Raw genomic sequence first — 9,413 nt, 5'->3', positions numbered from 1 at the left:
TTAATATAAATTGAATGATTTCTGCTGTGATAATAATACACACACACATACCATATATAGAATATAGCAGCTTGTATTTCGTTAAATGCTAGCTCTACTCTTTGAACCGTATTTCCATGGACACTGGTTTGTTTCGATTACCATAGCATGTTGGAACTATTAGTTTTTTTTTAATGAATAAAGGTTTTTCATAAAGTGAATTTTTAAGATCGTCTTATGTCTGTCACTAAAACTGGTCAATATCGAATTAGTATTCTATGGATTTAATAGATTTGGCATATATTTCAGTTTTTTACAAAACACTATTATTCAGTAACGTAGAAATCATTAAAGTATACTACAGTCAAAACTTCGTTGACCATTCTGCACAAGATGTGGTGTTATTACAGAAATTTTGATTAGTTATAAAATCCATTAAACTTTAAGAATAAAATACATTGTGTTCTTACATAAATACAAATATCAAACGTTAATTCAATTGCCACATTACACAATATCTCCATTACACAATAATATCTCCGTTACACAAATATAGAGATAAAAAAATTTAAAAAATTTTTTTTAATTGAAATAACAATTCACTGAACTATGCCTATGTATCTCTGCTTGTAACGTATAATGCGCTATACCAGTGTTTTTCAATTTACCTATTCTATGGTACTCACATAAAGCTTTAAGTATTTCTGATGTCCCCTATACGTAGACACTTCTTTGACAGTTTATCAGACTGTTCATCGGTGAAGACGAGACATCTATAAAGTTATCTAAATTCGACGAGATGGATTTAGTCTGTACTCTTCTATATTAGGGGTTCTTGCAAGGTGTGTGGTAGCAAAATGGATAAAAATCGCTAATTGAGGCACATGGAAGTTGTCTAATAGCTTGCCACTGCAACCAACCGACTAATGAACCCCCATACATAACAAGTACAAGGAGTCTTTGCAATGACAATAAGATTAGACAAATATTAATTTCTTTTCAAACGATGCAAGATCTATTGTATTCTTCACTTTTGCCATAAGCAGTCGTTTTCTTTTGCTTGTTAAATTCTATATTAATTTGAAAGGTTTTTGAATGTAAAGATTTCCTGATTGCTTCAAGGTTCACGAAATCGTCTAATTTTACATCTAAGTTCATATATTTGTTCTTAATAATCAAATTTACCTCTGTGGGACGTCTATACCTCGTTGGAAAATACTGTTCTATGCAATAATTTTAAAAATTGTTGACTTCGTTATTCGAAATATATTTATTTAAAGTGTGAATGAATGGAGCTTAAACTCTATTTCTAAATGAGCAAGCCTTACCAGATCAAAATTCTTTATTTTATTTATTGTTAGCTTTGCATAAGTTTGATGGTTCGGACTAGAAATATAATTCAGAACCCTATCGCATTATGGAGAGATTGAAAACTTGGCACAAAAACATTTTCGAGTTTTATAATCAGTCCTTATGAATTATGTTGATAAAAGGCTTTGACATCTAGTTCTTTGTTCGATCTTGACAGCGACAATATCCCTGTTTATTATCTGTTTAATACGCATAGGATTTAGTGATTTTTAAAAAATTAGAAAAGAAGATTCACACATGTTGATTAAAAATAAATTAATGAAAATAAAAAACATTTCTTGAAGAAAAAGGTATTAGTTGTATGTGAATACAATTCTGCAGATAGTAGATAAAATTGATGTTGTAGTGATTGCTTGCAAGCAATATCTTATGGATAAGATATAAATCCAACAAAATACTACAGAAATTAATAAGTAATTAAAACAGTCAGCTTCTTCAATTGACATCTAAAGAAAGTATTCCAAAAAAGACAAGTCTCATAGCCTAGTCTGAGCAACGAAAAAAATGGGGTTTGCTTTTTGGGGCACACTTTTTAATATATAATTGACTATCTTATAAAGGTTTAACCACACCAGGGCAATTTCAGGAAGGTTTTTGAGTCGCTCATATATTAAAATGAATAAAAAAATATCATATTTGAAAGAGAAAGAAAAATTAACTTAATTGCGATAAGGCACCACATCTTTTGTCAACACTTCCTATAACAAAATTAGACAATTACATTATAATGTTCCACCACAATGTATTCTATATCATTCAGATCTATATGACTTATTTTCAAATTTAAGAAAATGGCTTGCGGTAGAGAAACTTCTATTAAACATAAACTTTGCGACTAATGAATATATAATCCACCTCAAAGAATTACATTTTTTCAGAAAACCGCATTAACGTTGCAGCATACGTATGCAGCTGTATCAAACAATACATTTCATAGTAAGAACTAGTGGGAAAGCCCCCGAATGATCAATTTGATTTCTAAACCAATAGGCAGAACATGGTTCCTTTGTTTAAGGAATAAATAAAATAAATGAGTTAATAGAAAATGGTGACAATTGGACTGTAAGTTAGGGGAGGATCACCTACATGGAGCATATAATAACTCAAAAATAGCTTTACAGCAAATTCTGATCTTTAAATGGTTATGTCCATTTTTTTTGACATTTAAGGTAAATTGTATTGGATTTTTACCATAATTTTCAGCACTCTGTAGGAATATACCTACAGTCTGCTCTATAAAATTACTATATCAAACATTTTTAATATTATAATTAATACAATAGAAGAAAATACATATAAAATCGAGATCTTTAAGCCGAATCTCATCTTATTGGAAAACACTGCAAAGTGATTAAAAAAAACACAACTTACGCTGAGTTAATGATAGCTTATTTGATGTGTCCTAATAGTTAAGATATTGATTAGAGTAAGTAAGTAAGTGGTAAGTTAGATATTACTAACGGTAAGTAAGTAAGTAGTAAGTTAGATATTTGTAAGAGTAAGTAAGTAATTAGTAAATAAGCAGTAAGTAATTAATAAGTGAGTAGTAAGTACTTAGTAAGTAAGTAGTCAGTAATTAGTAAGAACGTAGTTAGTAAGAAGTAAGTAAATAGTAAGTAAATAGTAAGTAAGTAGTAAGTAAGTAGTAAGTAAGTAGTAAGTAAGTAGTAAGTAAGTAGTAAGTAAGTAGTAAGTAAGTAGTAAGTAAGTAGTAAGTAAGTAGTAAGTAAGTAGTAAGTAAGTAGTAAGTAAAGTAATAGTAGTAAGTAAGTAATTAAGATATCAGTAAGAGCATTAATTGGTGTCAGATTCTTATATAGAGAAAATGATTCTACTTAGGTTTTTCATTAAAAAAATATATAAATTTGCCGGGTACGCTAATATGATAATAGATATTTGTTACTTTAGAATTTCGTATAAGTTTTTCCAGAATGTTATATACAGATGAAGTTTTAATTTTAAGATATCCGGATGTAAAATTGTATTCTTAATTTTTTATTTTATTTTGAAGATATTGGATTGTAAAATTGTAGAACTTTTACAAAACAGAAACATTGCAAACATCAAGAAAGATTAAACTACAGTGACGATAAATGTAGTTTAATGAGTTGTTCCTCGTATACTGACTTGATAGATGGTATGATTATAAACTGTCAATAAATACAATAACGAAAGATTATGCTTAAACCATAGTTAAGAGTCCAACTTGAGAAAGTTAAAAGTTATCAATATTTGAGAACCGGAAATGTTCAATCCAGAAAACTGAATCTTGAAATAAATTACCGTGTTGGAGAAAAAAAGGAACTTTAATTCTTCAAATCAGTTCTTTCAGTGTATATTTTGATTATATAGTAAATATAGTAAAAAATTTATATATATAGTCTATATATATATAGACTATTATATGAGATAATAAACTTGCCAATAATTTATTTAAGAATTGTGGTAAGTTTACATATTAAAACAAGTTATATGTATAAATATGTATTTATATATAAGATATTGTGAAAAACGATCTTCATTATTCAATCCATGTCATTGTAGAAGAAAATCAATCCATATAACTCAAATCAGACAAAAACTTACCCACTTATACAGAAGAAGAAGAAAATTTTCATTTTAAATTGAATTGTGCTCTGCAAGAAAGTCGATCACGCTGAGTTTATAATGCAACATGACGTGAAATAGCTTTTCTCGCTGACAGACTGACTTTGTACTGAGCGCAAGTACATGATCCTCAATATAACAAATTTATTATTGTTTTATTGTTTTTATTGTTGTTTTTCATGTTACGCTTTTTATTGCCTTAAGTCAATGTTTGTGTGAAATTATGAAAGATCACAGACATCGTACGTTTCAATCGTCATTTACGTGATTGATGTGCCATGAAAAACGCCGAGCAGTAATTTCTTTTAATTTTCCTTTATATTTTTAATTTTTTTTTTTTATTTATGTTTTTTGTTTTAATTTTGTATATTTAATCAAACGAATAAAAGTGGAATAGACATTTTGGCTACGTAATGATTTTATTACCTTTTAGTTGATGTGCTCACACAAGATCAAAGAGTTTCCACACAATACTTCTCAGTTGCTGAACTTTTTAAACTATTTTTATATATCACTTTATATATAGTTTTATGCTGAATAAAAAATTCACAAACTATCTCTCCTATCTCTCTAGTTGAAGATCCTCAATGTGTTTAATGTTCACGATTCGTTCTGGTACACATTTTTCGCTTGTGTGATGAGGAAAATGGGAAAATTTGATTCGAAATGAGTTTGTTAAAATCAAAAATTAAGCGATTCTGTTTATTTTTGTGGATTATTTTTTGGCTTCATTAATGGATTTATCATTTTCCGAACTCTCTTTATAATTTACAGCACCAATGCAATTTGAAATATGTGTTTTCCAAGAATTATTTGTTTGCATCACGAATTTGGCAGGGTGTGATATTGGTCCCTTCAATGAGGCATAAATTAGTATTTTGATTGGAATGCCTTTTTCTTGTTAATTAAACTGAATGTCGTATATAAAGAAAAGTATGCAATGAAATGTTTACTTCACGGATTTGTTCACCCACCAATAAGAAATCATGTTATGAAAAATTTTTTAAACTGTAAAATAAAAAATATTTCGATATATGATGTATTAGGAAAAGGAAACTAAGATATATCAGTGCTTCTTCTTAAACTCCAAGAGTAATTTAAATCATTAGCCCATTAATATGGGACAAGTTTATTGCCGGCCTATCTATTGGTTGTTTTCAAACTGAATAACGAAAATAAAATTTTTACCTTATTTTTTTATTTAACCATAAGCTAGAACTTGGAAGAGGACAATTGTAAAAAGAGCTAAGAGAAGCCAATTCATGGAATGTTATGTACCGAGAATCAAGTAACAGAATCTGATACAAAAGGTTGGTGAAGGAAGGCCTTATGCTCCACCATCCAAGATGGGAGCAGCGGATAAGAGAAGATAATTTTCAAATTTCGGGTGAATTAGGTTCTTCAATATAAATTTTTTCTATAAAATTATGGTTGCTTGTCTGCACGGAAACTACAAATGGAAACAATACCTTAGAAGATCAAGCATCCCAAATTTAAAAAAAAACCCACTTAGGTCATCAACTTATAATGTGTTCTTCGAGCTATTTGCCAACAGTTTGTCATAACGGTGATTGGGATTGCAGTTTATAGTGTATATAAGTCCACCACATAATGTCTCTCTACATGTCTAGATGTCTGACTACTTTCTTGTATTCATCAAACTCTATAACCTATAAAACAGCATAAATCAAAATATATATCATTATAAAAAGAAAAAACATATATAATAAAAGATAAGGAAACTTAAAAGAAGAAATTAGAAGGTAATGTCCACTAAACCAACCTCTTCAAGCCGAATTTTGGCTTATTTCAACTAAAAATCACTCTAACCATAAATAAAGCAACAATACCAGTACATACTCCATAATTATTGAAAAAGTGTAACCTTTGCTGGTGGTCAATAATTGCTCCCTAAAAAAATCATGAAACAATTTTGAATGGCCTATTCAGAGAAAGAGAAAGAGAAAGAGAAAAAGACAACAACAAAAGAAAACACTTCTAATTATTGGAAAAGTCTAACCTCCAGCAAAATCAATGTTGGTCCCTAAAAGAATCAAACGGCCAGGCGTGGCAAGATCTTTGATTATCTCAGGAAAGATGAACAAAGAACTATCATTTGATTTAATAATGCATTGTGGGTTATGTTACTACCCCATATCTTATTATATACTCCGCTTAAGATATTTTCTAAATGATTGGAAACTTTTTGATGTTACAATTATCTTGAATTTTTATGAAATTTACGGAATATTCTTTCGAGAAATGTACATTAAAGAATAACAATATAAAAATATATGTAGAAGTAGATTTTGTCTTGTATGTTTAAGAAGTTAATGTTTTAGAACTAATTGGATTAACGGATAAATTCTGCATATATCGAGATCCTACATATTCTGCAATGATGTATGTGTTCACTTAGATGTTTGTATCATAATCTATAAAAACTGGAGTAATGATATATTATATATTGGGTTTGCTTTTCTCAATTTATAAAATCAACAAATAATGTCTATATCATCGTAACAATGTAGGGTGTAAGCATAAAACTATATAGTAAGAACTTCCTTTAGAACATATTTTATTGTAATAATCTTAGTTTTTTTAATGCTTAGTTCTCTAATAATGATGTAAAGATCTACAACAAAATAACAGAGATGCTATAAGAGCGTTGCATGAAATGTATGGATAATGATGTCATTATAATTTTCTTGGACTATATCTCTAAGAATAATATTGCGCTCTCAATAAACTGCATATATAAATGCCATCTATTAACGATAGTTAACTTAAATAGAATAATTTCAATAATTTTAAACTTGATAGTAAAGATACTCATGATCGTGAATAAGTATTTTTAGATTACAAAATAACTTATTAAATCACTTGTGATACTATGAAAAAAATTCTCGACTACCAAAAAAAACTATAAATCCATTTTTTCACTTGTGTATCATTCAAAAACAATTGAAATAATTGAAATTTTCCCAAATATCTCATATCATACGCAATTAACATATGCAAATGCAGCAATTATTTTCTAAACAAACCCATCAAGCAATTTTGAGAACTCACCGACAAATTTACAGCATAATGAATACTGTTTTTCTCCACAATTCACAGTTCATTTCTTATTCAGATACAAATTACCGGAAAATATCAAAGGCATGAGAATGATCAAAGCTGTCATTACAGATCACAGGGCATCCTTTGAAGTTGAACCGACGAAGCTTTGTAATTCCATACACCACAATTTTTATTTGATTTTTACTTTGTTCTATCACTCAGCGCCTCCGCACGTCAAAAGGATGTAGTACACGTTCATTATCATGAGAAATGTGTGGAATGCCGAATTTTATATTGTACGACCAATAAAGTCGGCGCATTTCGAAAAACAAAACTCAAATAAACTGAAATTATCGCTGCTTCCACTAATGAATAGATTGATTGATGAATAGAGGCACGGATAAGTAATGTATAGACAGGCGAAAACACAAATACCTTACATGTACGCACGTATGTAGAGCATGTCTGTTTGTCCATTAGGGCAATAAATTTCCCGGAATAAAAGAAAAAGTTCTGTTAAATTTGATTAATTTAAAAAACGTTTAATGCCAAAAAGAACAACCAGAAAAGCTGAAAACAAATAAAATTTCTAACATTCATTTCGAACGAATGGATTTTCCAAATATTTTTAGATTAATATTGCCTTGATAATAAAAGCGCTGAAAGATGCGACCGCCTACCAGAACAGGTGCAAAACGCTAACGAATGAGAAATCGATCGCGTCCATAAAATGGGTTTGTTTGGAAAATTATAAATTCATTTTTAATTTTACAACTTTTTATTGGAGCAAAATTTTCATTCCGTAAATAAATTTCTAATTTTATTAATCAGACTAGTGTATATAATTGTAGCTATTTATTCCGATCATTACGCTTTACGTAGAACTTGTAGAGCAATTCACTTCAGATATAATAATTTTAGTTCTTTATAATTAAATGGAATTTACATAAAAATTTATAGAGATATATAAATAATTTAAAATAATCAGGAATATACAATAATATAGTAAGATATGGCTCTCAATTGACAAGATGTAGTGAAGACATTTTAATCGCTATAAATGTAGTATACCATATACTTTGATTTGAAATGAGTTCGCAGATTATCTCCTTATGTATTATGTGTAGGTTCCAATCACTTTTATGAATTTTTTTACGTCAGTATAACTGCAAACTTTACTATAAAAATAATGATTTGGTTCGGCACTATAAAAGGGAGAACCGATTACTGTAGCATCTAACTTTTATTTCTATATTAATAGGATTAATAAATTAATCAACAAATTTTATTTTAATTAACAAATTTCTTTAGAAATTAACCAAAGTGGCGAAGGTGACAAAAAACTCGGAACTTGAACACTGAAAGTGTGTACACTGTACAGCCTTGGTAACTCGTGGAAAAACATTATGAGTCCTCGGTTCTAATTTGACAGGCACGAGTTCTCAGCCTGACATTTGCAGTTCAAACAAATTATATACGAACTGTAAAGTAATCAGAAAAAACAAAAATTCGTATATTTTCTAAGACCACTAATGATGAGTACTTGGCAATACTCGAAACAGTATTGTATGGTCAGCTGAATTTCCATAACATTAACTAACATTTTTGTTATTGTCTTTTCATTTCTATTCGAATCCTTTTAAATTTCTTTTTTTTTTTTTTGTAACTTCTAATTTTGTCATACTTTATGGTAATGCAATTGTTAAAAAAATGCAGCATTTGATAGAAAATTAAAAAGTTCTTTATATGATAATATGGATGTACAACTATATCAAAAAAGGATCGGGAAGCACTAAATATGTATTAGTGACCAAAGTTAATTGTACCGTTTCAATTCCAACAATATTTTTTAAACCCATGTTGTTTAGAATCGCCTTCACTATTCGGTGTAAATTCTCTCATATATCATCAAACGACTAAAAATAAATGCGTCGAAAAAACAGTTTTCAAAAAAAGAAAAAAGTTGATCTGATCAATATCAGGAGAGTACGGTGGCTATTCGTTAATATTTCTTGAGTTATTGGTTAGAAATTCATGGCTGTAATCCAGGTCTTTTAGCACTAGTGGATCAGCATTGACGATTGCCTAAACAACGATTTAAAATGGTACGCACTAATTTAAAGGACAAAGATATTTTAATGACTGACTGTGACTTTCGTTACCATTTTTAGACTGAATTTCTTTTAGTTTAGCAATTTTGACTTCAATTGAAGACGTTGATGAGGAAACCTCATTATTATTGTTTATATTAGAAATTAACGTAATATTTTTTGAAAATCTAAGATATGACCGCAGCTGTATTCCGTATCAAAGGTTTAAAGTTAAATTCATTCTCCTTATGATTTCAGAATATTGTATAACTTTTCTTTCAGGAACCGAACAATACCACATAT

The sequence above is a fragment of the Teleopsis dalmanni genome, chromosome X, assembly GCF_002237135.1.
Source record: "Teleopsis dalmanni isolate 2A chromosome X, ASM223713v2, whole genome shotgun sequence".
NCBI classification, from domain to species: domain Eukaryota; kingdom Metazoa; phylum Arthropoda; class Insecta; order Diptera; family Diopsidae; genus Teleopsis; species Teleopsis dalmanni.
Note: the sequence above shows the minus strand (reverse complement) of the source record.